This window comes from Rhipicephalus sanguineus, chromosome 4 (assembly GCF_013339695.2).
Source record: "Rhipicephalus sanguineus isolate Rsan-2018 chromosome 4, BIME_Rsan_1.4, whole genome shotgun sequence".
Taxonomy (NCBI): domain Eukaryota; kingdom Metazoa; phylum Arthropoda; class Arachnida; order Ixodida; family Ixodidae; genus Rhipicephalus; species Rhipicephalus sanguineus.
Window position 1 is genome coordinate 151,895,276 of NC_051179.1, and position 27,574 is coordinate 151,922,849.

General features: G+C 46.6%; 1 pseudogene; it reads right to left on the bottom strand.

Moving 5' to 3' along the window:
* Positions 1–10,398: 10,398 nt before the first annotated feature.
* Positions 10,399–27,203, bottom strand: LOC125758328 (uncharacterized; annotated as a pseudogene).
* Positions 27,204–27,574: the final 371 nt, after the last annotated feature.

Genomic DNA, 27,574 nt, shown 5'->3' on the forward strand with positions numbered 1-27,574 from the left:
CGCACCTCCTTCTTTCATAAGAAACGAGTGTAAATGGTAGCCCTATTTTGTCTTGTATAAACGTCACTTATAGGCCGTCTGAAACAAAGAAATGATCAAATGAGGCAGACACGGCGCGTGGTGGGGCGTTGGTAAAAGATCGACACCAATAAAAGATAAAGAAACGATACTGCAAAGTGGGAACAGCACAGGTGACGTAAAATTGAAGTTCAAACAGTGTGCTACATACCACGAAGAATACGTGTGGCCATCACGAATGCCTACTCCTGTCTAATTGGAATGGCCAACAACTCTACATGTAATTAATGCAGCTGCGAAGAAACGATCTCCAATCTTCTGCGTGAGTGTTCCCGTTTCAGTGTGCCAAGACAAGAACTTTCGAATGCGCTAGATAACTTGGTAGTCAAAGTCAGTCATTTATTATTCTATTATACATAAAAATGGGGATACAGAAAAATTTACAGACGAGGGTCCCATAGTCGAAGACTGCAGCGGGACCCTCGGTTAATAATAGTTAACAAGAAGTAAAAACACCAACAACAAAAAAGGAAACGCAATAAACACAATATCCAATAGTTAAATTACACATATTGAAACACAGTGGCGAAGTAGAATAAATGAAAAAGAAATAACAAAAATAATTATAATACAAATGAACCATTGTGATGATCAAAGAGAAGAAGCTATACAAGTAGCGATATGCTGAATTGGTTAAATTTACATTTGCAATTGGTTAAATTTACATTTACATCGCCCTTTGTCGGAACAAAGGGTTTTGGGACATTGGCCGAGTCCGTTGTCAGCACAGAAGGCTTTGAAAGCATTATTGCCCTTCTTGCGGAGAACTGGCCTTAGAGACAGACTATAAACTGTGTCATATCTTTCATCCCCCTTGCCCCTTTCCCCAGCACAGGGTAGCCAGCCGGTCTAAGAACTGGCTAACCTCTCTGTCTTTCCACTTGTTTCTTTCTTCCTTCCTTCCTCATCGGACACAAATGGCTCGACCAAGATCAGCGTCGCTGTTAAAATTGGCGAAGCTTGCACTAAGCACAAAGCCACGCAAGCCTTGAAAAAGCGAAACTGGGCGATTCTGAATACTGATCTGGTTGCTTCTAGGTTGTTTCTATGCCTTAGGTAGGTGCTGAGGATTGTTTCTAGGTTGCTTCTAGGTCGTTCCTAAGATTTAGCTAGGTGACGCTAGGTTGCTTGTACGCTGATTCTCAAAGCAGAGCGGTTCGAGTTCTACCACAGACAGTCACAGACATGGCACGGATGTCCAAACTCTAGAGACAGAAACTTACGCTGAAACCAAGCATTTGGAGCCATCATACAGTCACAGACACAACCAGGTTTGCATGTTTGACTACTTTGTTAAATCGATGGCAGCACAAAAAACAGCATGGCTACTTGGCTACTTTGTGGCTACTTTCTTAATCCCTCAATTTAAACCATATTATCAATATACTACGACGTCGCAGCTGCTGGTGCATGAGTATTCGGTGTCATGACATGGCGACCAAGGCTGATCCCAAGGTCGCCGGATCGAATCCCGGCCGCGGCGGCCTCACTTTAAAATGGAAGTTAAACTGCTTGAGGCCGGTGTACTTAGATTTAGGTGCACGTTAAATAACGCGAGGTAGTTAAAATTTCCGAAGCCATCCAATACGGCATGCCTGGTAATCATATCGTGGTTTTGGGAACGTTAAACCCCAACAATTACTATAGAGGTTAAGAAGCGTTTTTATAGCGCTCTAAATGCCTTATTTTCAAAATGGTGCCTATATGAATACTGTATCGCATCGCGCCTCACACGTGCGCTACGCACGATAAGCTCAAGGGGCTTCGCCAGACTGTACTTGATGCTATCGCTTGTTCATCTAAGGGACGTTGCCCAGAGCGTATTATAAAGGCCACTGACTGAATAAATGGAGCAGCACTGGCTGTCTGACGGACGCACCTTGCTCTCACGCTGATTCCTGGTCCCATACAAACACTATTTAGCCTCACGTTTCCCTGCCAGGTGCAGATTCAGACCGTTATTCATGTTACCGTCAATATTTACTGCTTGGAACTCTACGAAATTCAACCTAGTCCTGTAGTTCAACCAATTCCCGGAAACAACCGCTAGCAGCAGTGGAATGGCACGCGCCGGTGAGGATACGCTTCCGCGCTGACATGGCGCGAGCAATTGGCGAATGTGAAACCGCAGAGAGCCGTCAGGGATAAGGAGAGTGGAGAGCAGACAGGAAATAAGATGTGATGCGTACGCGGTTTTTGTTTTCTTTGTAACTTTCTATTTTGTGTGCTCACTGCCAGGGGAGAAACTGGCTCTAGGCGATTCAACCCTGACAATAGGAGGAATCATTCCCTTCTGGTCTTTTAGCAACCTTGCTATACGATGCTGTTCTGCTTTTCTCAGTCATGCCGAAAAGATGTGTGTGTCGATTCGACGCTGGACACTTCACACACCATGCTGCAGAATAAGCGGATAGACCACGTCCTGCGAACCGTGCGAGACATTGGACAACTGCACGGGTACGTTCAACTGCTGGCGTCTTTGCGACCCTTTAAACAATAACATTTGTTGTTTTCCTGTCGTAAATAGAAGTCACGCAGGTCCTCGTCTGAAATTATTTGCATGGATTCGCGTAAAACTTTATCGCGCCTATATATATCAGGATGTCTACCGACCGGGAAAACCGGGAAAACCGGGAATTCTCAGGGATTTCGGGTAGTCTGGAAATTCTCAGGGAAAACTCAGGGAAATTAGGCTCCCATCAGTGAAAATCCACAGTAATTTTATTGAAAGGCAACGAAAGTCGCGGTAGCGCAGGCTCCATATTTTGTAAGCGCATTTTTCAAATCAAATGGCCGTGCGGCTGCGGGGAAATAGCGCACCTCGATGCTGTCATCGCCTTCGGAGCAGTGGAGTAGGAGAAATTCCGGCTAATGCGGGGCATGCGGTCACCATGAACCACGACACATTGCGGTGTAGTTCTGTATTCTTAGTCGCGCGTGCTGTGCGTTAGCGCCCGATATGGTGCCTTTGTTATCGCCGCGTGTCAAGTAGCAAGCATGATTAGTTGTAGAAGCGGTAGCAGTGGATGTAACGAGCTTGAGTTACCTTGCAAGCGATCGCGATCGCGATCGTTTAGGAAGATGAAGTCGACAGGGCTGATATCTTGCAAGCCATCACGATCGGCAAGAAAAAAGACGACGGCGCTTGTTGGCTGTTATCGGAGAGCTCACTCGCTCTGATCCCGAGCTTCAAAGACGCTATTTAGTACTCGTGAAGAATAGAATAAATTTCCAGGCGAGAGCGTAACTAACGGGCCCATTCACAGCAAGTGAAAGCTTTTTCCTTTTTTCTTTTTTTTTTCCTGTGAGGGCACATGCTGAAAGAAGCTTTAGGCAGTCGACCGATATTTTTTGGGGCTGCAGCTCTCAATTACCAGCCACACCACGTGGATGTTTTACTACAACGCCGAATTACAAAACTTTTCGGAGCCAAGGCGACCGAAATTCATGACACCAGCGCGGGTACCGCTTGCTCGATTCGGCGCGCGATGTCGGAAAACAGTGACGTGTCTACCATAATCGGATGTGTAGTAATTCAGGCTGTAGACGTGCTTTCATGCGATGTTAGCCCGCAGCTATATTGCTTTTTCTTTTTTTTTGCGATAGCAATTATATAGATTTGCCTTCGCCATGATCTTATCAAGTCCAAATCGCGATTACATCACCCCGCGCGTCGTATGCTCCATGTGCGAGTGAAAGTGCGCTAGCGCTGCCGACGGAGATGAAACGAGCCGACCGTCTCCTTTCCCCGATGGGCACATGGAGATAAGAGCCGGAGGGTTGGGGAGGGGGGGTTGCGCGAGTCCGGCAGGAAGTGCGTACTTTGTACCAGCGGGTGTGATCGGGTGTGCCGCTGTTTAGAGGGGATCAGCAGACAGCTCATACCTTTGTAGGTGTTGGGCTCTAATTGCAAAACTTCTGTTGAAGCCATAGCAGTGGCGGATCTAGAGGGGGGGGGGGTGTAGCGGCGATCGCCCCCCCCCCCCCCCCCCAAAGCCAGCCCCCGCCCCTTCCCTTCAGTGCCTGTCGTCCACCTCCTTTGTCAGGCTGCCTGTTGAGTTTGCCCCCTTTGTCGGGCTGCTTTGCCTACCACTGCCCAAAAGGGGTAAAGATAATATTGTCGCTGCTCTCTACCTCTCTCCTCATCGCTCTATCCTTTCCTGCTTCCCTATGCACATTTTCAACGAAGGCTTCTTAGGCGCCGCCATAATTCCCTCTGGGCTGTTGTAAATATGCGTGACCCACCAAAATGCACTGCTTCAGCCTTTGTAGACCCCCCCCCCCCCTAAAGTAGTCACCTGGATTCGCCCCGGAGCCATAGATAGGGCACTTCTCTTAGTGCAGCGGCTGCGTTTCCTGAAGGAGTGAGCTGCTAGCCGATATTCGTACAAAATTCCTCTTTGTTACTATCGGATTCACTATTTCGCTCTCGTGGTGAAACTGTGACTTTTTTTCTAACGTGCGACGGTTTTCAATGTTGCGCATTCGTGTAGAGCAAATGATTCAGCTGGGAAACATGATAGTAAAGGTGTCGCACTGCTCTGAGCAATGCGCGAGGATTTGACAACAACCCGCAGCAGCAGAATAAGCTCAATTCCACAGTGCGTTAAACCCGCATTTCTTTCGTCTTTACACGTGACACTCTGGCGAGGCATCTAACTCTGATTGCTGCACAGAATTGATTTTTTTCACGAAAAAATAAAAAGTTTTTTCATGTTGCCGTATTAGTCGAGCATTCTTGTGGCATTTTCAGTTTAAAATTAATCCTTCGGTAACTATGCCTTGCATGAAAGGTAGAATTTCAGTTTAACGAAGTTTCGATATAAGGAAGTAAGTTGCTGCTTTTACCAACTTCGCTATATTAAGGTTTAACTTTTCTCTGTACTACTTAAATGGGATTAAGTTGTTTTTATTTTTTAACGTGCACACTAGAGACTGACATCATCGAGCGACATTTACCAACTTCGCTATATTAAGGTTTAACTTTTCTCTGTACTACTTAAATGGGATTAAGTTGTTTTTATTTTTTAACGTGCACACTAGAGACTGACATCATCGAGCGACATTTACCAACTTCGCTATATTAAGGTTTAACTTTTCTCTGTACTACTTAAATGGGATTAAGTTGTTTTTATTTTTTAACGTGCACACTAGAGACTGACATCATCGAGCGACATTTACCAACTTCGCTATATTAAGGTTTAACTTTTCTCTGTACTACTTAAATGGGATTAAGTTGTTTTTATTTTTTAACGTGCACACTAGAGACTGACATCATCGAGCGACATTTACCAACTTCGCTATATTAAGGTTTAACTTTTCTCTGTACTACTTAAATGGGATTAAGTTGTTTTTATTTTTTAACGTGCAGACTAGAGACTGACATCATCGAGCGACATTTACCAACTTCGCTATATTAAGGTTTAACTTTTCTCTGTACTACCTAAATGGGATTAAGTTGTTTTTATTTTTTAACGTGCACACTAGAGACTGACATCATCGAGCGACATTTACCAACTTCGCTATATTAAGGTTTAACTTTTCTCTGTACTACTTAAATGTGATTAAGTTGTTTTTATTTTTTAACGTGCACACTAGAGACTGACATCATCGAGCGACATTTACCAACTTCGCTATATTAAGGTTTAACTTTTCTCTGTACTACTTAAATGGGATTAAGTTGTTTTTATTTTTTAACGTGCGCACTAGAGACTGACATCATCGAGCGACATTTACCAACTTTGCTATATTAAGGTTTAACTTTTCTCTGTACTACTTAAATGGGATTAAGTTGTTTTTATTTTTTTAACGTGCACACTAGAGACTGACATCATCGAGCGACATGGTCTCTACCGATCTTGACATAAAACAAAGTTCCGTTCCACTCAGGGAATTTTAGCAAAAACACTCAGGGAGAACCTGGAAAACTCAGGGAATTTAGAAATTTCAACTCGGTAGACACCCTGTATATGATATTGGAGGCGCTAAACGTTTTTCTGCGTGCCTCTTTCTTGCACCAAAAACGTGTTTTTTTAGTGCCTAAAAATTCGGCCTCTAAGAGACACCACGCCGAGAAGCGATTTCCAAGGTAACTTCATTTAGCGCTTAAATCCCTGCAACGGGAATTTTGGGCACATTCATCCAGTACTCATTTTTATCGTCTGTCGCCCCAAAGTTGGTGCTTCTTATCTTTTTTAGAAAAGTCATGCAATACGCACGTGAAAGGTTATTTTGCAACAGCGCAAGTATCTGCAACAGCACAAGAGATTATGATTTTGAGGGGTTCTTGCTGTAATAATTTATATTTTCACTGAAATGAACTTGCGTTTACTCATTTAATTGAACACGTCGCAGTTGTTTTCACACACCCCTTGCTACTTTTGGCTACTATTACGGCGCTTGGTTCAACATGGCTACTTTTCGTCTAGTGTTTTCGATTTCTTGGTTATTTTTCGTCTTTTTGACCTGGCAACCTCTTATACATCTAAGGGCAGGTCGTCGCTGGCTTAGGCCTTCTATCGCTTCGGCGTCTTCTCGCAGCCGTCGTAGCCTTTCCCATTCTTTAGTGTTGGGCTAACTGTGGCCTTATTTCTTTTTAGTGGACCAGTGGTGAGTATTGGGATTTGCCCAATTTCTGTGGCACATACTTCGTAGGCCACATAGGCCAGGCCACATAAGATAGGCCACACAAATTACGGCTGCCCTGAGCAGCTTCGCCAATAAAACACTTTCTTTAAGGTAGCCTAAGCCTTGTCTACTTGGATTGAATCGATCTTAGAACAGGAAAAAAAAACTAAGTTCACAGGCCAGCTCTCTGCCTCTTAAGGCAGAATGACCTTAATTTTCCCACTCTATTTTTGTTCTTTCTGTCTACTTTTTTGCCACCAATACTCCAACCGTCTCTTACGTACCTCTATCGCGGATGTGTTCAGCTTTCCATTGTTGTCCCTAAATACCCAAGACTTCACCTAGGCTCGCGCCTAAACACACACCTTGGTGGTTATCTCCACATTTATTCAGAACATGCGCCGTCGTTTCCTTAGCTTCCCCACATCATGTGCATTTGTCTTATTCTTTATATTGTATATCGCTTTAAAACTACGCGTTCTAAGGCAACCCGACATTGCTTCAAGCAGTGAAGCACTTCCCCTTTAATTATCATAAAATGCCTCCATCCTTATTGGAACTTAGATGCAGCCAGCGCCTCTTGCGGTGGCGGCACGAAAGACTTATCTTGAGGCATGGCCTCCGAGATTAGAAGGCGGCACGCCGTTGCTCCCGGTCGTTCCATTCGCACTCAGGGCGCGTTCACACTGAGACATTCGGCGGCGAGAGCGCGCGGAATCCGCTTCGGCGGCAGCGAGATCCACCGGAAAAGCCCTTTCTGCGTCGATCGGTCCTGGACCGACTTTTGCGGCAGCTGCCGCCGGATTCCCTCACCGCGAACCAATCGGAACGCGAGTAGAACATTCGAAAAATGGCGGCGTGCTTGTGATATTGCAGTCGTCGAAGCCCGCAGCAACAGCGAAATCTTTCGTAATCATCCTGTAGCTCTCGACAAGTGCCAAGTGTTGTCGCGATTATCATCTTTGCAATACACCATCGCGATCTCGCAAAACGGGTAGCATTATCTCGGCTCGACCAAGCTTCTCGCGTCTTCCAAATCAGGGCGAACCAACCACGACTGCTTGCGTCGTTTCTTGTTCGGCGAACGCATGTTTCTCCTCGTCAGACATCGCCAGAAAGTAGCTTTGCAGCAGGCCCAGCAGTTCCACGACCCTGCTCCTGTTCATGCGCTTTGCCATAACGAAATGATGGTGGCCGCAGTGCAACTCCAAGTGACCTTTGTTCTACAGTCAACGCTGGGCAAAGTGACGCCTTTACCACTGGGCAATGCCCAAGGAAGGTGAGTGGCATGGCACCTACACTTAAAGCTGAAATTTGGGCTAGTTGGTCTTGACTTAAAAACATAATATAGCGGAACAAAAACAAGGACAGAGAAGGAAGCACACAGGACGACCGCTAGACTTCAACTGAAAATTTTACTCTGGACACGTGACATGTAATGTGTAAAACAACATCTAAACTGATGGAAACGTCACCATTCTGCCTTCGCATCAAGCTGCACGTGCCAAGCTACGCGTCGCGCATGCGCCCTTCCAAGAAGCCAATCTCCTTTTTCGTTAGGACAATTGAGGGCACACTTACACACCTATCCGCCTCCCTGTTTATATACATGGCCTCACAGATCTCACGTCGTATCTGGTCGTGACCCCTTCCCAACACCCGAGTTGCACCAAATGCTGGGGCGCACCCACAACGCTTACAATGATCGGCCAAGTGGCCCCCCGCGGCAAGCGATGAAACCGCTGCTCGATGCTCTCTTAGCCGGTCATTCAAACAGCGCCCCGTCTGTCCCACGTAACATTTTCCGCACGACAAAGGGATACTGTAGACGACGCCTTCAACACAGGAAACGAAACTGGTAGCGTGTTTTTTTGTGCATCCTTGCGTTCTATTCTCATTCACAGCAGGACACAGCCGCATCAGCTTACCCGGTGCAGTGCAGAGCACATCAACACCGCATTTCTTGCCCACTTTTTTCAAGCGATGCGTAAGCTGATGAATGTAGGGCACCCCTACCCGCCGAATACCAAGTCACCATGGCACCTACACATTCTGGTTCGCCTCCCCTCTGTGCGACGAGTGCGAATATTTTCGACTTGGGAGACTTGCTTTAACCAGAATTTGAGGTTGACATACCAATTTCTTTATTTGGGTACAAATAATTGAAAAGTACCATCGAATTATTACAAGTAAGCGATGTACTTGTTTTATTCACGAAAATAAGCCAGTATAAATCTTAAAAAAATGGCAGCCGTTCTACACGCAACCCCCCCCCCCCCCCCCCCGAAAAAAATTCCTGGGTACGGCCCTGACGACTGCAATATCACAAGCACGCCGCCATTTTTCGAATGTTCTACTCGCGTTCCGATTGGTTCGCGGTGAGGGAATCCGGCGGCAGCTGCCGCAAAAGTCGGTCCAGGACCGATCGACAAGGAAACTGCTTTTCCGGCGGATCTCGCTGCCGCCGAAGCGGATTCCGCGCGCTCTCGCCGCCGAATGTCTCAGTGTGAACGCGCCCTGAATGAGCCATCAGAGCGCGTAATCGGAGAAAGCGGGTTAAAAACTACCGCCGCCGCACCGCGCCGTGCGCCCCCCATGGCTCGTAAAGCTCACGTAAAGCCCATGGCTCGCTTCCCCCGATGCGGGCACGCGCGGAGGGGGAAAGCTTGGCAATCGCAGCCTCTGCAGCACACATATGTGCCGACTAAAGGCAAAATGTCGCTTACTGGTGCAATTGGGCTATTGTCTCTTCAATGCTGATGCATACTTAGGACTGCGGGGAGACGCACATCGCCACAAGACCGTTCGCTGGTGTCATAAGTTACGTTTTGCTACGCGCTGGTAATTTTCTCTCGGGGACCGTTTGTAGCAAAAAACACACACACGGAATAGACACGAGCACTGGTCGGTCGCCTCGCGTGTTGTACTGTGGATGTTTTTTTTTCCCCTTTTTCTTGCGCTACACACCGTCCAGAGCTCGTGTCTATTCTGTCTGCGTTTTTCGCTGTGCAAAGCGTCCCTGATGTGCAAGCAACACGCTTTAATTCGCTACAATCCCTATTTTCTTTACATGTGTAGTCGTGCATTATTAAAAAAAAATGAACGCGATTTTTGTTAGCAGGCTCGCGCAGTTTTTTATTCTCATTCCGCAATTATCGCGTGTTTTAAATCTGAAATTATATTTTTTTATAAGGAGATGAAATAGTCCTGCCAGTTTTCTTGTGTATCATTGGTATCTGGCATTTACTTTTCCACTTCAACATAGGAAGAAGGAAGACATGAGGCAAACCGTAATAGAGTGTTCTGGGTAGAGCGCGTGACATGCCACCCTCGCAGCACGAGGGGCTCCCTTCGCGGCTGAGAGGCTCGCACGCACGCAAGAGTCTCCACCACCCCATTCCCCTCTCCTTGTTTTGCCGGATCGTTCAATAAAGTTGTTCACTCACACTCTGGGTAGAGCTGTGCTAAACAGCCTGCAGTGCATAAGCTTTTTGACATTATGTGTGGAATTGAGGTGAGCGTAGTAACCACTTTAGTTTACGTGCTGGACAAGCAAGAAAGGGGTTTGATGCACCAAAGCCACAGCCTGGATGGGGGAGGGAGGGGGGCATACAAAATCACTTGAGGATACATGACACTTTATTTACAAAGGCCAGAGCCTTGATTTTCAGCATATACAAAAACAAAGACAACTCAAACTCTGAGCGCTTTTCTGTAAAGTGGTTTGCAGGCAATCTTTTTGCGGTAGGCCGCTCGATCAGTCCCGGTGCTGCCCACGATAGTTAATAGCGGCCTTATGAATTTATCAAACACAACAGATACTGTGCTCGCCGCGTGGTCATCACTTGATGGACAAATGAAAATGGTGCATTTCTCCAGTCGAGGCAACAGCAGTTCAGCCAGCTGTTGACGCAAGTTGCTCTTTTTTATGTGCGGCAGGGCTATGTCAGCAGCCTTCTTAACGGTCACAAGGGCAGTGCACAATTCCGGCTTTGGGAAAGTTAGCCCTGCCCTTCATTGCAGGCTAATAAGTATGAACCAACTCGCCCAGTTACAAGTTTTATTGAACCTAATAAGCCCCATCAGCGCCGGGTCGGACCCATCAGACTGGTGAATAGAAGTGCGGAAGATGCATATTTTTCGTTCCTCAACTGCTCTCGCTGCTATATAAGCAATGCTGGCACTTGCTATGGTAGTTGGTGGCCGATTCACTGAAAAACAACATACCCACGTTAGTATATGAAATATGACATCTTGCAATGCATAACCATTTGTGACAGAAAAAAAAAACAGCTTTTCGCAGTAACACGTAATAAAGGTGAGCAGCAATTAGTAGACCGCATGCAGAGATATTTTTTGAGCAGATAGCAAATTTGTCATTGTCTCCTTAAACTACCTGCACTCCCTAAAAATGTTGAAATTTTGGGTGTTCATGCCCTTCAGGAGGGGGGGAGGAGAGGGGTGATCAGGTGAAGTTCTTCCACATGCACCTAAATGTACGTACGCGAGCCTCCGGCCGACCAGAAAAAGAGAAAAAAAAAACAAAGAACGGTATTTTTGCGTTACGCACTGAAAACAATTCGGAAGAGTTGACCTATATACTATAACACCTCCGCTGTAAGAATTTCGCTTGAATTGCGAGAGACAGAGCTGTCTTCTAGCGCGGTAGCATACTAGCACTTCTGGTGTTTGAGCGAAAGAGAGAGAGAGAAATAGATGAAAAGGAAGAGGCAGGGAGGTTAACCTGGTGCGAGCGACCGGTTTGCTACCCTGCGCAGGGGTGGGGATATAGGGGTCGGAAAGAGGGCCGAGAGAGAGGGAGATAAAATAAAAACAAAACAAAACATGCACACATGCACACACATGCAGGACGTCCTATCACAGCCGTTCTGATAGCCCGGTTGAACGCAGAAAGCGCATTAGCGCCTACACAGCCTTCTTATGAGACGTAAAGTCCTGTCGGTGGCGCAGGATTCTTTCTTCCGAAAGAGAGAAAGAGCTATGCTGTCATGTAGCTGCCCCAGTACCTTCGTAGTTGCGTGGGAATGATTCAAAAAAGCATACCTACGTGTTGTCATATTTCGCGACAACTTGGAAAACGCCGTTCGGCAAGCTTGCACGCAACTCAGATGAAATACTCCGCGGTAGCAGCCTCTGTTGCCCAAATCGGCTTTTAAACGACCACTAAAGTTGCATGCAAAAGCAAGGAGTAACTTTTTAATAACGTACCTGAAATTCTTTGTAGCTGCAGCAAGGCATAGATGCACATTGACTGCGTGCTTATAATATGTCTTATATAGGTAACAACGTGCCAACACGGTTGACGTCGTGACTGAAACGAGTGAAATCGCACGCTGTGCCAGACGAGCCAGACGAGCGCCGCTCGAGCCTTGGGGAAACATCGCCATCTCGCGGTGCCTTCAAGAGGCGACAAAATCATAGAGTTTCCTACAATACTTACTTGAGGGAACTCTGGCGCTAGTGTCTATGGGAGCTGCAACGCATGACGTTTCAGCCAACGTTTATAGAACCAGGTCAGTTGCAAAACTGAGCGATGTTGCGCGGCGCCGCCGCCATCAGCGACAGATGTGGCGCTGCTGTCGCAACAGGATTCACTCACTTATTCACTCCACTCTCTTCAGCCGGCGTTGCGGCGCGTTAGTATCCGTGAAGGCTTTCTGCGTGAACAGTTTTGCGCTTTCCATTGTGCTTAGGATGTGCTGTGTGTCTTCACCATGCCGACATGTTTCGTTCCCGGCTGTACGACCGGTTACAGGAATTCTGTGAGAAAATTGTAGCGCAAAACAACACAAGGAGCGACAAAGAACACGGGGCGTGTTCTTTCTCGTTGCATTTGGAAGTTGGCGCCAGTCCCGTGTTCTTCGTTGGTCCTTGTGTTGTTTTGCGCTACAATTTTCCCACGGAAGTAATGAACCAACTAGCCTAAGAAAACGTTTTTCTGGGTTACAGGAAATTCCGAGACACCACGACATTTCTTTCGTGCATAGGGTTACCAACTTTTCAATGAAGGGAGTCGGGACGGGAAGGGGGGGGGGGGGGGTCGTTTCTTTATTGTTTCGGCCTCTTCAGCTGTCTACGTGCTGCTCGCAATTTTTCCTCTTGCCGCAGAATGTACCCGTTTAAGTTGTCGCGAAGAACTTCGTGTTCTGAAGCGTGACGCGCGTTGTCGGGCTTGCGTTGGATCACCTAAAATTTTCTAACAGGACGGTGCGGAATAAATCCGGGACATTATATATGTCCCGACAGGGTCGGCTCGGGACGCTGTATGAAAAGTCGGGACACTCCCGCGAAATCCCAGACGGTTGGTGACCCTATTTGTGCCCCGCGTGACCCTGACCAGCGAGCGGCGTGGGATCGCGCCATTCCTCGTGAAGACAAGAAACTGTTTGAGATATGATGTGTATGTGATATGCACTTTCTTGAGGAAGACGTCCTGAATACTTTCACTCACATGTTCAATGGTAAGAATTAAGGTTGAAATCGCCAGCGGAAAGGAGCCTCGTCGAACGATGCGTCCCAGATATTCCCGAACTTGCATTGATTTGAGTGATTCTAAAAATTGTGCTGTAAATATTTTTTACAGTTAATTAGAGCTGTTTTTAATGCCTCAGACTATAAATAAGTTGTGCCGTTTGTGTGCATCACATCATACATGCAATATCTGAAAAATTGTTTCTCTGAATTGCGTGCGTAAAATAAATACAGCTTTTTTTTCTGTAGCAGGACTGAAATTGTGGCGTGCATTACACACACGACGATTTTACCACTCAATAATTGCGAGTAATGACAGCCGCGATACAGGGTCAAAGCTCCTCACTTCAAAAAAGTGAAAGTGAAGAATTATCGGAAAGAAAAGAGTGCAAAAAAGACGGAGCACCAGAAAAAGGATTACACAAGCAACAGCGCTGACTTACGACAATGGTTTATTCGTTAACACCGCGCAATACTTGCACAGTCCAAAACGAAAAAGAAAGAAGTACCAATACGCCCAAGCATCCACTTTAGCTGAAGAATTACGCTACGGGAATGCGTAATTTTTTATAGGGCAATGACAGACTCGTATGTTATGCTATCAAGCATCAGTTATCTTGGGCTGTCTAGAAAGCCCTAGCTTTACTGACTTTGCCTTACCGCTGCTAAATGTTACTCAATTTTACGTTGCAACAGCAGCGCAACAAAAAATCTCGATAATATACAGTCGGCGAGTAAACAACAGAGCCCTTTCTGAACGGCTGCCGCGGCGTCTTGCCACGCAGACAACCGTTTTCGTCTGCTAGCGGAAGCTTGTTGCGCCGCCAGCGCCACCAAACCGGAAGCTGTCCCGGCGCCGCGCGACGGCTTGGCTGACGCGGGGAGTTTTGCAACTTACCTGGTTCTATAAACGTTGGTTTCAGCCAGCATGGGAATGATGGGTAGTACACAAATTTGTCTAAACTTCGTTCTTTTGGCTCCGTTTGGCTCCGAGTCGGCTGCATCCACTTTGACGCAAAACGAAGTTCAGCAAAAGTCAGCAGTTCCACTTTACCACTTTAACTTTTTTAGGCTCACCAAATCAAACCTGGTCACGAAATTCACAACAGTCTATTTTTTTTATCCGAAACGAATGCCAAAGCACAGCAATAAACAAAGCCACAAGTACGTTTGAAGCCCGCAAGCACGAAGACTAGGCAAATTTGTGTACTACCCATCATTCCCATGGTAGCTGAACGATCGCAGCGCCAGAGTCCCCTCTAGTTAATTTTAGGAAACTCTATGGACAAAATAACGCTTCTCCGCTGGGCGATGCGCCGAACGGGACGACCGTAGCTACCATAGAGTTTCCTACAATACTTACTAGAGGGAACTCTGGCGCTAGTGTCTATGGGAGCTGCAATGCGTCGCGCTTCAGCCAGCATGGGAATCATGGGTAGTACACGGATTTGTCTAAACTTCGTTCTTTCGGCTTCGTTTGGCTCCGCGTCTACTGCATCCACTCTGTCGCAAAACGAAGTCCAGCAAAAATCAGCAGTTTCACTTCACCACTTTAACATCTTTAGGCTCACCGAGTCAAATCTGGTCACGAAGTTCACAACGATCCATTCTTTTATCCGAAAGAAAACCAAAACATAGCAATAAACAAAGCCACAAAGTGCGTTCGAAGCCCACAAGCACAAAGACTAGGCAAATCCGTGTACTACCCATCATTCCCATGCTGGCTGAACGATCGCAGCGCCAGAGTTCCCTCTAGGTCATTTTATTAAACTCTATGGTAGCTACGGCGCGCCGCCGGCCAATCTCGGAGGCCATGCTTGAGCAGCTGTTCGTTTTCGCGAACGGGTTGCACTTCTGTTTCGCTGTAGTCCTTCACAGGCGATGACCTTGGCTCATATTCAAAGTCAGATTCACCCACGGAGGCGTTTCCTTGGTTTGTACCTCAAGGAGTAGAGCTACCGCATTAATTAGAACGCAACAAATTAATTTCTCTCTGCCAGTTCCTGACTGAAAACAACATTTCGTCAACCACTTTCAGCGCGCAAGCTTTCACTTGGGCTCAAAATCTCAGCGACAAAAGTTTTCTGAAATGAAAGGAAGAAAATTTTATTCGTTAAAGAGGCAAGACACTTTAAGCTAATACGCCAAACGGTCGTAGCTTCTGCTATTGCAAGTGGGTGATTCCACGTAAGATTGACCAAACGATGGTTGGTCGACCTCTTAAACTTATTTCAAAATTTTATATATTATTACCTGATGAGTGGAAAAAAGAGATCCGCAATTTGTTTTGCCGCCAACAGTTTTTTTTCGAAGCAGAGGAAATTAACAATGCCGGAGAGGCGGAGTGGAGCGCTCATCCACTCTGCTGTTTTGACCAACTTTCGTTATGAACTGCACAAAATATATTAAAGTTAGGTAGCTGAAATTTCTTTCACTAAATATATGCATGTTTTTGCTTCTTTTCAGGTATTTTTGTTTTGATGTGTAATGTAGATGTGTTTATAAAAAACCTCAAAATTGGCCCAGGAAACGTTAGTTTCTTTACTTTGAAGGTCTTTATCTCAAAAAGCCTTGTAGCAGAGCAACGAAAATTCCACATTACGTTCTTTGCGTACTTATCTACCAAACTGCCGAATCTTATGTTTACATAACTTTTCAGTAAAGAGACACGATCAGGCTAAGTTCAAGAAAACACCGAACAACAGGCGACAGTTAAAAAAAAAACATTTTTTATAGTTCTTAAACTTTGTCCACTTATTCTCCTCCTCATCAGCTTTCACAATCATTAAAAACACATTGCATAATTTCGTTGCACTAATAGTTAAGGGCCCCTCCAATGAGACCCTTCGGCAAGGATTGGGAAATTCCGAATTCTTGCCCAGCAAGTGTATAAAATGCAGACAGGATTGGATTTCTTTTAATTATATTGACAGTCTCGGCTGATTTTTGCCGTCGCCGTCGCCGCCGTCATGCTCCGTATATGTATATGTCTATATATATAGATCAAAGCCACAAAGGAAAATAATTCAGGAAAACTTTCCGACGCGCGGAATCGAACGGGTGATCTCCCGCTTTCCAGCGCGCGTCATTAGACGGTTGGGCCACCAACAGCACCGTCTTTCAGCCTGCTAACGGCGAGCTATTTATATACACCACTTACATCAGCATGCTTTCTTATTTACCACATAGATGGCGCGATGTGCACTCGTGGCGCGCTTTAAAGATCGTCGCCCCGTTCCTGCGAACGCCGTTGCTCTTCGCCCTACAGAGCCTGGTCGCCTTCGTGCGCTTATCTCGAGGAAAGAAGGGGGCGGCTGGCGGGGGGGGGGAGGGGGGAGCGGGGGTGTTGTATGTCTTCTGCTTTCCCCGCTATGTCCGCGCTGAAGTCACAGAGCGTACGAAGGTCACTTCTTTCGCTGCAGCGGCCGCGTTTGCGAAAGGAGCGCGCTGTTCAAACAGAAATAAGTAACAACTGGGACATTTAGTTCGCCCTCGTCCTGTGTGTACCTGTTCGTTCGTTTCGTGCGTCCTGCTTTATGTTTGAGCACTGCGCTTCCAGTGTCGAGCTGTGACGCATGATAGTTCGCGCTCGTCCTGTGTGTGTTCTTTTCGTGCGTCCTTTGGGCTCGAGCGATGCGCTGGCAATTTCGAGCTGCTTTCCGTTCTTCGCGTTACATTCCAGTTTATTGCTATCGCATTCATTGCTTCGCCGTTGCGGCGAAACTGTGACTTTTTAATTAAAGACCAGCAGTACCGAAAAGGTGTCGACGGCACTGAAGACGTTAATTTTGAAATGATTTGGTAACTGCAGCGGCCACGAGCGCGGGGCTACCAAGCAGGCGCTCGCAAGCACCCGAGATGCTCGTTGTAAGAGACGATGCAGTGAGAGCTCGTTTTCGCGTCCTCAGAACGATTGAGTTCAAAACAGCAACACCTCTCGGGTGACTTTAACGCACGTGCACTGGAGCTTGACTATTCTATCCACCCTCTGTTCAGGGTTGCCACTGACTTTCGAGTAAATGTCGCCGAACGACGAGAACAAAGTCGCCAAAAGTCGCCATTTTTTTTTACAAGTTTCGCCAAAAAAGTCGCCATTCTAGATATTTGGGGCATATCCTAGGAATAAGAATTTGCGCTTATGTATAGCCCCGTAGCATACGGTGCTATTAAAAGCCCTTAAAGTGTATTGACATTTCTCAAGGCCAGTCGCATCGCCCGCTTCACCATGGGTGTGCTTGGTGCACCTGGTTCTCCGACTAGCCGCAAGATGTGCGCGGAGGCGCAAGTATGAAAGGATAAAACGCTCATGATATCCTTCCATCCCTGTCCGCTCGTTTCAGAGAGAAAAGTGTGGTAAACCTTGGGCGAAAACCGTGAAGGCGTTGTTTGTAGACAACTTTACATCCCCTTATATGAAAAAAAAAAGGAATTAACAGGTTTATTGAAAGTAGTAAGACAGAAGTCTTACAGGTACCGTTCATTAGTGAGTCTTATACCTCCCAGTGTGAACTAATATGATACCGGACGCCACTGTCCCTTTCCTATAGTCACTTATAGGAAAGGGGACAGTGGCGTTTCCTATACAGTGGCCTTTCCTATAGTCACTTATAGTCACCCGCGTCAATCCGATGCGTTATAATTGAACGGGTAGACAGTGTAAAAAGTTATATAGCATTTGTTTTCATTGCACACGCTCACCGAGAACAGTGGAAAATGCCTGAATAAATACTTTTTTATTGCACAAACACGCGCGTATCCGCCAATCTTCGCTATACGAGCTCATTTAGGGGATACTGCAGCAGTAAATAAGTCACCAAGCTACTCAGAACAGTTGGAGCTTTGGCGGAACAAATGGCCGAAACACACGACCAACCCGTCATCTATCCCCTTCAGAAGCGAAACTTTAGAGAAGCCCTGAAGCATCTAGATGAGTCTAGATGAATTGAGGACAAAGAAGCATCTAGATCAACTGAGGAGATACAGACGAGTTACAGGACGGACATACCGAACGGCACGTAATGTGCACCTCAAAACCCAGAAAAATACAGAGAATAGTGCCGCTCATTCGTTGTGAAGACACTGAGCTTAGGATGCATAACTCAGTGGAGTTGTCAAAGGAAATAAAAGCAAAACTATCGCTAACCGGTTGCGCTTGCCCGTCTTAGATGTCGGCAGCAGACAGCCTGAACTGGCCGCGCGTTCGGCCCGCTGTTCACACTTCATTCGACGCCGATAGTGCTTCCGCTTTGCTCTTACTCTACTCCTCCTGTGCGTCTCATGGCGAGAAAGTATAGCTCTGAATGAGTGTATTGTGGAGACTACCTTTCGAAGCACAAAAAGCTTAATTATTGCAAAGAAGCCTAAATTTCACAGAGTTACTGACCTAGACATCAGTGCTTTGAAGGGACGTTTAACACCCGAAATATCAGTGACTCTCAGTGAGACCGAATACTTGTGCTACGCGGGCTTTTGCTAAGACTGCAATGAAAGTCATATCTTCACGGAAGGTGCAGTTGAACGATCACATTCCTATGCCCCCTGAAAAAAATGCCCCCACCTCCCCGAAGGGAATCGTGAGGAAATGCGAATGCATTTCTTGCGCCGAGAGTACACGGGGTAGTATTTTAATGGCGTAAAGCTGGACACATCGACGCGCTCAAGTGTCTCCCTTTTGGGCGCCTCTTTCGATGAACGCTTCCTCGATGAACGCGTCCTGCAAGGAGAAGGTAATTACCTTGAAAGTTCCTAGTGACCCAGTGAGGTTGGAAGCGTGGGCTCGCGCCATACCAAGAAAAGACCGACAGGTGACGCCTCGCTACGTTTCCGAGAAGCACTTCTCGGACAGTGACATAGACAGGCCGCGCTATTATGCCGAGCTTGGTAGGGAGCCTTCATGTGCGCGACTCCGTAGGCGCGAACATGAAGGCACCCTAGAGGTTGGTGGCGAAGTTCTCCTTGACACACCAAAACAGACAGTGTTGTTATGAGACGCCATGCCTTCAATCTTTCCGCGCTGTCCTAGCTACTTGTCTGCTGTTCTCAAAAAAAGACGTGAAGTTTCGATCACCTGGGGTTTTGTAATGTGCACCTAAATGCAAGCACTTGGGCCTTTAGCATTTCGCCTCCATCTAAATGCGGCCGCCGCAACAACCTAAATCTGAATCGATGTCATAGGGTAAGTCACATCATTCGTTGAAATAAATTATACCTAACTCATTGAGTTCACGTTATCAAAAATTATAGATTTCGCGTTGTACAAAATATATCACGCTGGTAATTTTCCTGTATGTGACGCCATTTTTCTCGTTAATTTACCGAAAAAATTGGAGTGCGCTTGACCCTTGAGCTTCGCCTTTAAGAGTAGAACGCGATAGCGTAATCGGGCCCCGTGCGCATCGCCTTCTCAATTGATAGCGACACCGACAGCGGTATTTCTGCGAAACGAGCTCTTTAACGCTGTCGCGTTAAACTTTGGAGCCGGCGAGGACGCACAAAAACCCATCCATTCGGGCGTGAAGCGCGAACGGCGAATCGGCGACGAATGGCCTTGAACCGACAGGTTCGTCTGAGAGCGCGGTGAGAGGGATGCGCGCATTTTTACTTCTCCGCTAGCGGACTCTCACGACAGAGGGCGCGTGAGCGCTGTGCCCGATTCCGTGACTTTATTAGGACGCCCGAACGAAGGCAGTTTCGTCTCTTCAAGAATTCTTGCTCCGTGACCACATCACTGCGACTACCGGCGTGTCCTATTTGAAACCTCCTGGCACAGTTAGAAGTCGGTTCAGGCCAGCCTACATCAAGAGAAAACAAACTGAGGTGCAGAAGGTGGCAGAAGGTGGTAGCGGAAAATGTGTGCAGCAAAATACGGCGGGCGTAAATTTAAAGGGACACTGAAGAGCAACACCATTTTTCTCATATAAGTAAAGTACTTTTTCACGATGCCAAAAACACCACGCTTGCTGCGAAATGACGCTTAGTAAGCTAGAAAACGCGCAAAAAGAAGTGGGGTGGCGACGCCACCTAGAAGTTTCCGCACCATTCTCCATGACGTCACATATTTTGACGGCGCCTGCTAGGGACTACGTAGTTCCTAATCGATGAAAATGAAGTGCATTGTCCTCTGAGGGGTCCGTAGACTTAACATACCAAGTTTTGGGGTAATATTGTTAAGCCAATGGCGCCAAAATATTGTCACGGGTATGGAAAGGTCACTCTGGCACGGGCGCCGCATTGATACCGGATGGATGAAGACGACGACGACGACGTTGTTGCTGTGGGAAGGAAGAAGCAGCTTGGAGCAGCGACTGGTAACAGCGTACGCGCAAGTAGCTGCTGTGGCGGTGTTGGCTGAGTATTGAGTGGTTTTATTTCTTTTGGTCTCTAGTCGCTTACCTGCTTTTGAATTTACCTCATTCTTCGGTGCCGATGTCGACAAGTTCACCTGGTCAGGCGCGATCCGCCTGGTCAGCGTCACTACCGTCTAATGAATTACCGCTAGATTCATTTTTCCGCAGTGGTGTCAGCAGCATTCCTGTTGCACTGGTGCCTACAAACGGAGGCTTCATCAGGCTCACTAATCCCCAGGCTGTCCAGAAGGAACTTAAAGCCATGTCAAACCATTTCCAGACCATCACCGATGTGCGTCAATTCGGACGAGGAGGCATAGTGTGTAGGTCACCGGACCAGACCTGTGTGCAGGATCTGCTTAAGTGTACCTCGTTTGCTTCAACCCCGGTGAGTGCTTTCATTCCGCCTCACCTTGCGTGTACCAAGGGCCTCGTACGGGGCGTCGACTCCAAGTTAAGTCCAGCTGAGACCCTAGACAGGCTTTCTGGAGCAGGCGTCATTTCCGTGTACCGATGCAGTCGCGTTGTTAACAACGAGAGGATCCCTACTGAATCTGTCATTGCGACATTTGTGGGCACAACATGCCCGTCAGAAATAAAGCTATGGCCTCTCATCTTTCGCGTAGAGCCCCTCGCTTCTCGTCCAATTCAATGCAAGAACTGCTGGAGGTTCGGCCACAGTGCAGGAGGATGCAAATCAAACATTCGTTGCCGCGCCTGCGGAGAGAGCCATTCTTCAAGCGAATGCTCCGCAACATCAGAAAAGTGTTGTCTCTGTGGCGGGAGTCACTCTGCCGACTACTCCGACTGCTCTGCTCGTGTTCAGGAAGTACGCGTGCTAGAAATCATTGACCGCCGCCGCTGTTCGCGAAGGGAAGCTATTGACATGGTTAAAGACAGGGCCTTCGGATATTCTGGTGTTGCAGCACGCCACATTTCAAGCCTAGATTCCAACCTATCACAGGCAATTGAGTCTGCTGTGGAGAAGGCAATGACTAAGGCTATGGATAAGCTAATATCCAACCTATCTGAATGTTTGATCCAAATCATTTCAAATCAGATGACGCAAGGAAGCCAGGTTCCTCCAGCACCTCAATCAACTATCACCATTGACACCACTGAACTACATAGCCTAGTGCTGGACAAACTTTCTACACCTGTAGATAAGGCTAAGCAGTCTGTATCACAAGTGCAATCAGACCGTTACACGCCTCAGCCAAGCACAAGTGATGCCACAGATATGGAAATTGAAGTTCGAGCTCATAAACGTACCAGATCTCCTATTTCTGCCGCTCTAAAGTCAAAAACTAAAAAGAGTGAATCGTCGCATACGAGCAAAGATAACAGCAAGGAAGGGGCAAGTGCCTCTGCGGTGCACCCAACACCATTGGCCAGTTGAGGGTACTTCAGTGGAACTGCCGATCTATATTCTCAGCCTCAACCGACTTAAATTACCTTTGTACCCAAATTAATCCTGATATTGTAATTCTCCAAGAAACTTGGCTTACACCGGATAAAAATTTCTATCTTCAAGGGTTTCGTTCTTTTCGATTAGATTGCCAAACACGTGGTGGTGGTTTAATGATTCTTGTATCAAGTAAAATATGTCATAGGGCGAAAATTTCTTTCAGAATGTTGGACTCTGAATGTGAAATTATAGCATTAGATTTGTGTCTTCCAGGTTACCACCCTTTTTCGATCATAAACTGCTATTTCCCCACCGGTGTGCAAAGTACGCGCCACCTTGACAGCGTTTTGACAGCCTGTAGAAAGGAAATTGTACTCACAGGAGACTTTAATTCACATCATTTGTCTTGGGGGCTAAGAACAGATTTATGTGGGAGGCGACTGTGGGAGTGGACTATAGACAAAAATCTCTCGTGTATGAATAAAGGGCAGGTAACTTTTGTTCGAGGTCAGGCTCGCTCAGTGTTAGAATTAACGTTTTGCACAAATGCAATTAATCTTTTGTCATGGTCCGTGGTTGATTCTGCCACTAACAGTGATCACCTTCCTGTAGTTTTTGATATTACTTGTCCAATAATAACTTTAGATCAGCCAGAACGCATATATGTCAATCATAAGAAATTTCAAAGCTGTCTGCGTTCGGCCCTTTCAAAACTTCATAATGCCAGTAGTCAGGAAATTGTGTCTAAGATTGGCTCAATACTAGACGGATCTCGGAAGAAATCAGAGTTCGTTATCCCATCGAGTAAACGATCCTCTTCTCGTTGGTGGAATGATGAATGTACGCGTGATTACAGAAGGCGAAAAGCTGCCTGGAAAAAGCTGCTCCATAATCAATGCCCAACAAATTGGAAAGACTATCAGTTTCTTGCTGGCGTATTTAAGCGCACTGTTAACCGCGCGAAAGAAGAATATGACAGTAGACATTACGATTACCTTTCCAAATCAAAAAATAAGCGTGCTTTGTTCGCATATCTTCGGACAAGAAAAGTACTACCAACGCCTTTAACATTAGAATCATGTATCTTGACTCCGCAAGAAATGAACACCTCACTGGAAGAGATAGCCAAAGGTTTAGAACGTCGATTTACTACTAATCTGTCGGCTATCCGCGACATGTCGGTATCTTCGCTTGAATTTCCGGAAATTTCTTTATATGAATTGAGTCAGAATGTACTATGTTTACCGAACACAGCTCCTGGACCAGATGGAATTACGAATTCAATGTTAAAAGTGTTACTTCAGGAATCGCCTAACGTTCTTTTAGAACTTGTGAATTATTCCTTAAAGAACGCATGGATACCGTTAGAATGGAAAGTTGCTAAAATTATATTGTTGCTTAAGAAACAAGATGGAGGGTATATTTTGGATAACATAAGGCCAATCGCCTTGACATCAAATCTAGTGAAATTGATTGAGAGAATTATCCATACTCGAATCAATGGTTTTATTGACGAGAGATCCATTCTAAGCCCCTGTCAAATTGGATTCAGGGCTGGTTGTTCAATTTGGAATGCTCATGTTGATTTAGAAAGTCGTATACACTTAGCAAGACTACGTAATCAATATGCGGCTTTAGTTACTTTAGACATCGCTAAAGCATATGATACTGTAGAACATGGTATTTTATTAGATCGATTGGAATATCTCAATTTTCCGGCATACATAGGAGCGTGGATTAGGAAATTCCTTATGGACAGAAAATTTTATTGTTTCAAACGCGGCTTTTCATCGAATACTCACACACAAACGAGAGGAGTACCGCAAGGCTCAGTGCTTTCCCCGGTGCTATTTAATATACTAATGAGCACCATTCCACGACACGAGGAAATAACAACGTATGTGTATGCTGACGATATCGCTTTCTTTGCAATGGCAGATAATATCCAGACATTATATGAACGGATGCAGAATTACCTTAATACCCTGGAGAACTGGCTCGATCACAATCACTTTCTGCTTAATCCGAGTAAATGTGCCCTTCTTGTTTTTCCACTGCAATTCCCTGTGCACATCTCACTGAGTTATCATTATGAGGACATACCACAGGTGGAGTCTATTAAGTACCTTGGGGTAATTTATGATCCATTCCTAAACTGGCGACCCCACATCGAATATACTGCTGGAAAAGGTGCGCGTGCTGTTGGCATGTTGCGTAGGCTTAGCAACTACCGCACAGGTATGAGAAGAGACACACTAATAATGATTTATCGCATGTACGTTCGCCCTATTTTGGAATTTGGTTGCGTGCTATTCTCTGGTGCTCCAGCTTACAAGATACGGCCGCTAATTCTTTTGGAAAGAGAGGCGCTACGCTTATGCCTCGGCCTCCCTAAAACGGTTTCTAACCATGTTTTGTATTTAGAATCGAGGGTTCCTTCCCTTCCATGCCGCTTTCGCCTTCTGACTGTTCAGACATTCTTAAGAATTTACGAGTCACCACTACGACAATCAGAAACAGCTTTTATTTCCAATCCGGAATTATTTTTTGGGGCTAGATGGCCGCGGTTTCACACACCACAAATTATATTTGTACAACGTTTACTGGACCCTTTGAATGTACGTATCTGCGATATAACCCCGACTCGTGATAATTCGGACCCTATTGATATTCAATTTGATGATATTTTTCCTAATAATGCAAAATTACTCCCCCATCATACTTTAGACGGTTTACTACAAGAACACCTGCAGAGCATTAGAACTAGCGTTATTATTGCTACAGATGCATCACAGTGTGACGAAAAGTCAGGTGTCGGTATATTTAGCCCGAATTTGGATTGGTCGTATTCCCTTCGACTACCCGATTTCATACCCGTTTTTGTGGCTGAATTTCTGGCAGTTGTGCTCGCATTGCGCAAGTTAAACTCGGCAATTAAATCTGCCGTTATAATTACAGATTCTCTATCTCTCTGTGCTGCACTTTCTGCTGGGGCTGAATCCTACGTAATAAAGGCGTTTCGTGCACTGGTACCCGCGCATTTGAGAAAAGTTCGCTTAGTTTGGGTTCCTGGACACAAAGGGTTGTTCCTAAATGAAATTGCCGATTCTTTAGCGAAGTCGTCGATCAGTGGACCGATTTTACCTTATTTTCCAACATCCGCTTATGTGACGGCTGCGCGATTTCGCAGGCGTAGCATTATGGAAGCCTTTGCAGACACAGCACTGACAAGTTCCACAGAATATCGGCACTTATTATATCCTTGGCGGCGGTCATTTTGTCAAACCCGTAAACTGGAAGTGTCAATTACGAGATTGCGCTGTCGTGTACCGAAACTAAATTTCTATCAACACAGGTCTGCTCAGGCACCTTCTCCACTGTGCGCTTTCTGTGGTGAGCTAGAAACTATTGATCATTTCTTTCTGACCTGCAGGCGATATACTACAGCACGAAAAATCCTTTTGGAAACACCTTTACGTGCTATAGGATTGAATTTATCTGTGCCTGTGATTTTGTCTTTTGGAGCCTCTATTTCTGGGTTCTCCAATGCGAAGGTTTGCGTGGCTGTGCGGGATTACCTCAATGAAACCAATCGGTTAACTAGATAATCTATATTATTATCCTTGTGTGTAGAGACATGGATATATTTTTAAAGATTCGGCCATTGATTTTTTTTTATTTCATTATTACTATATATATTCATATTTGATCGAGCGCCAAAATTTTCTATCAAACTTGTAAAGTTTCTATTCTGTAACCTCCTTTCTAAAGTATTCTAACATGTTATAAAACCACTCACTTCTTGGCCAATCCCCCGCAGTGGGTGTGAGCCATAGTTGAAGGCAAACAAGAACAAGAACAAGACAGGGTCTGGAGCTGCCTTTCGACCTGCGTTCCTGTGCACTGTGTGCAGTGTTAGCTCGGGCAGTTCTTGCCGAATAAATAATCCCCGTAACATCTTTTTGGTGGAGGTTGCGGGTCTTACAACACCCCGACTCTGGATCTCTGTAGCGGACGCCACCTTAATCCAGCCACGATGCCTGAAGACGGCGCGCAGTCCTCGCCGTCTACGCCAGCTCCGGCACCCGTGATCCCTTCCCACTTCCTTGACCCTGGCACATTTTGCGGCACGGACACAACTGACGTCGACGAGTGGCTCGTCTTATACGAGCGTATCAGCAAGCACTACAGGTGGGATGAAACGCTTATGCTGGCCAACATCATTTTTTACCTAAGAGGCACAGCGCGTGCATGGTACGAGACGCATGAGGAAGACCTCACAAGTTGGGACGTGGGTAAGCAGAAGCTCCGTGACCTGTTCGGCCGCTCAGTTGCTCGACAGATGGCAGCCAGGCACGAACTCGCGTCACGAGTTCAATCATCCACGGAGTCTTACGTCGCGTACATACAAGACGTCCTAGACCTGTGCCGTAAGACTGACAAAGACATGACAGAGGTTGACAAGGTCAGCAACATGTTGAAGGGCATAGCTGACGATGCCTTCAACATACTAATTTGTAAGAACTGTTCCACCGTTGACTCAATCATCACTGAATGTCGCCGGTTTGAGCAAGCTAAAAGCAGGAGGATTACTCAACGCTTCAACCGACTCCCGAACACCGATGCGACTTCTTCCTGCGAAGATCCTGTGACGCCGCGTCCATTCACGAATCCTACCAACATCACAAGGATTGTTCGCCAGGAGCTGGAAGCCATGGCCCCCGCAACTTATCACCCCCTGCGCAAGACAACTTGGCAACCATATCGCTTATTCAAGCCGTCGTGCGACAAGAGTTTGCCAACATGGGTGTCCTAGTTCCCCAAACCACCAGCCGGTGTCCCCCAGCCCCTGTGCACTCCCGCCCACAACGCTGAGCAACGCGCCGCCCCACTTGTTGCTGCTGCCACTTCGGTTCCACGCTTCCCACCACACTACCGAAATCCATCAGAGTGGCGCACACCAGATGATCGGCCAATCTGCTTTTCTTGCTCTCGTGTTGGTCACATTTCCCGCCACTGCCGCAACAAATGGTATTCCCGACCAAGTTTTCCGAACGACCGTCCTCAAGATCGCGGACAGTATTCACCACCACGTTTTGCCGATGACCACCTTCAGGACCCTTCACCTCGCCGTTCATCTCTACGCTCCGAACCATCCTACGCTGACGTCGTCGCTCAGAGACACTGGTCCAGCCGCTCGCCGTCGCCTCAGTGTCGCCAGGCACGCTCCCCTCAACGCCGCCGCTCTCCATCGCCGGCTTATTCTGCACAGGTTTCGGGAAACTAGCGCATGCAGCTCCTGGAGGTGGCGCTGCATTGACAAATCGGACCGAAAAACCTCTACCGACCGCTAATTCCAGACGAAATTTACTTACTGTTCTCATCGATGGCCTGACCGTTACCGCTCTAATCGACACTGGCGCCCACATATCCGTTATGAGTTCTCATCTTCGATCCCGCCTGAAAAAAGTTCTCACACCCGCTCTGTCTCCTACAGTGCGAGTGGCCGACGGCAGCCGAGCATCAGTCCTTGGTATGTGCACCGCCCGCGTCACTGTTGCCGGCCACCATACTTCAGTTCTCTTCGCAGTTCTCGACGCTTTCCCACACGATGTCATTCTTG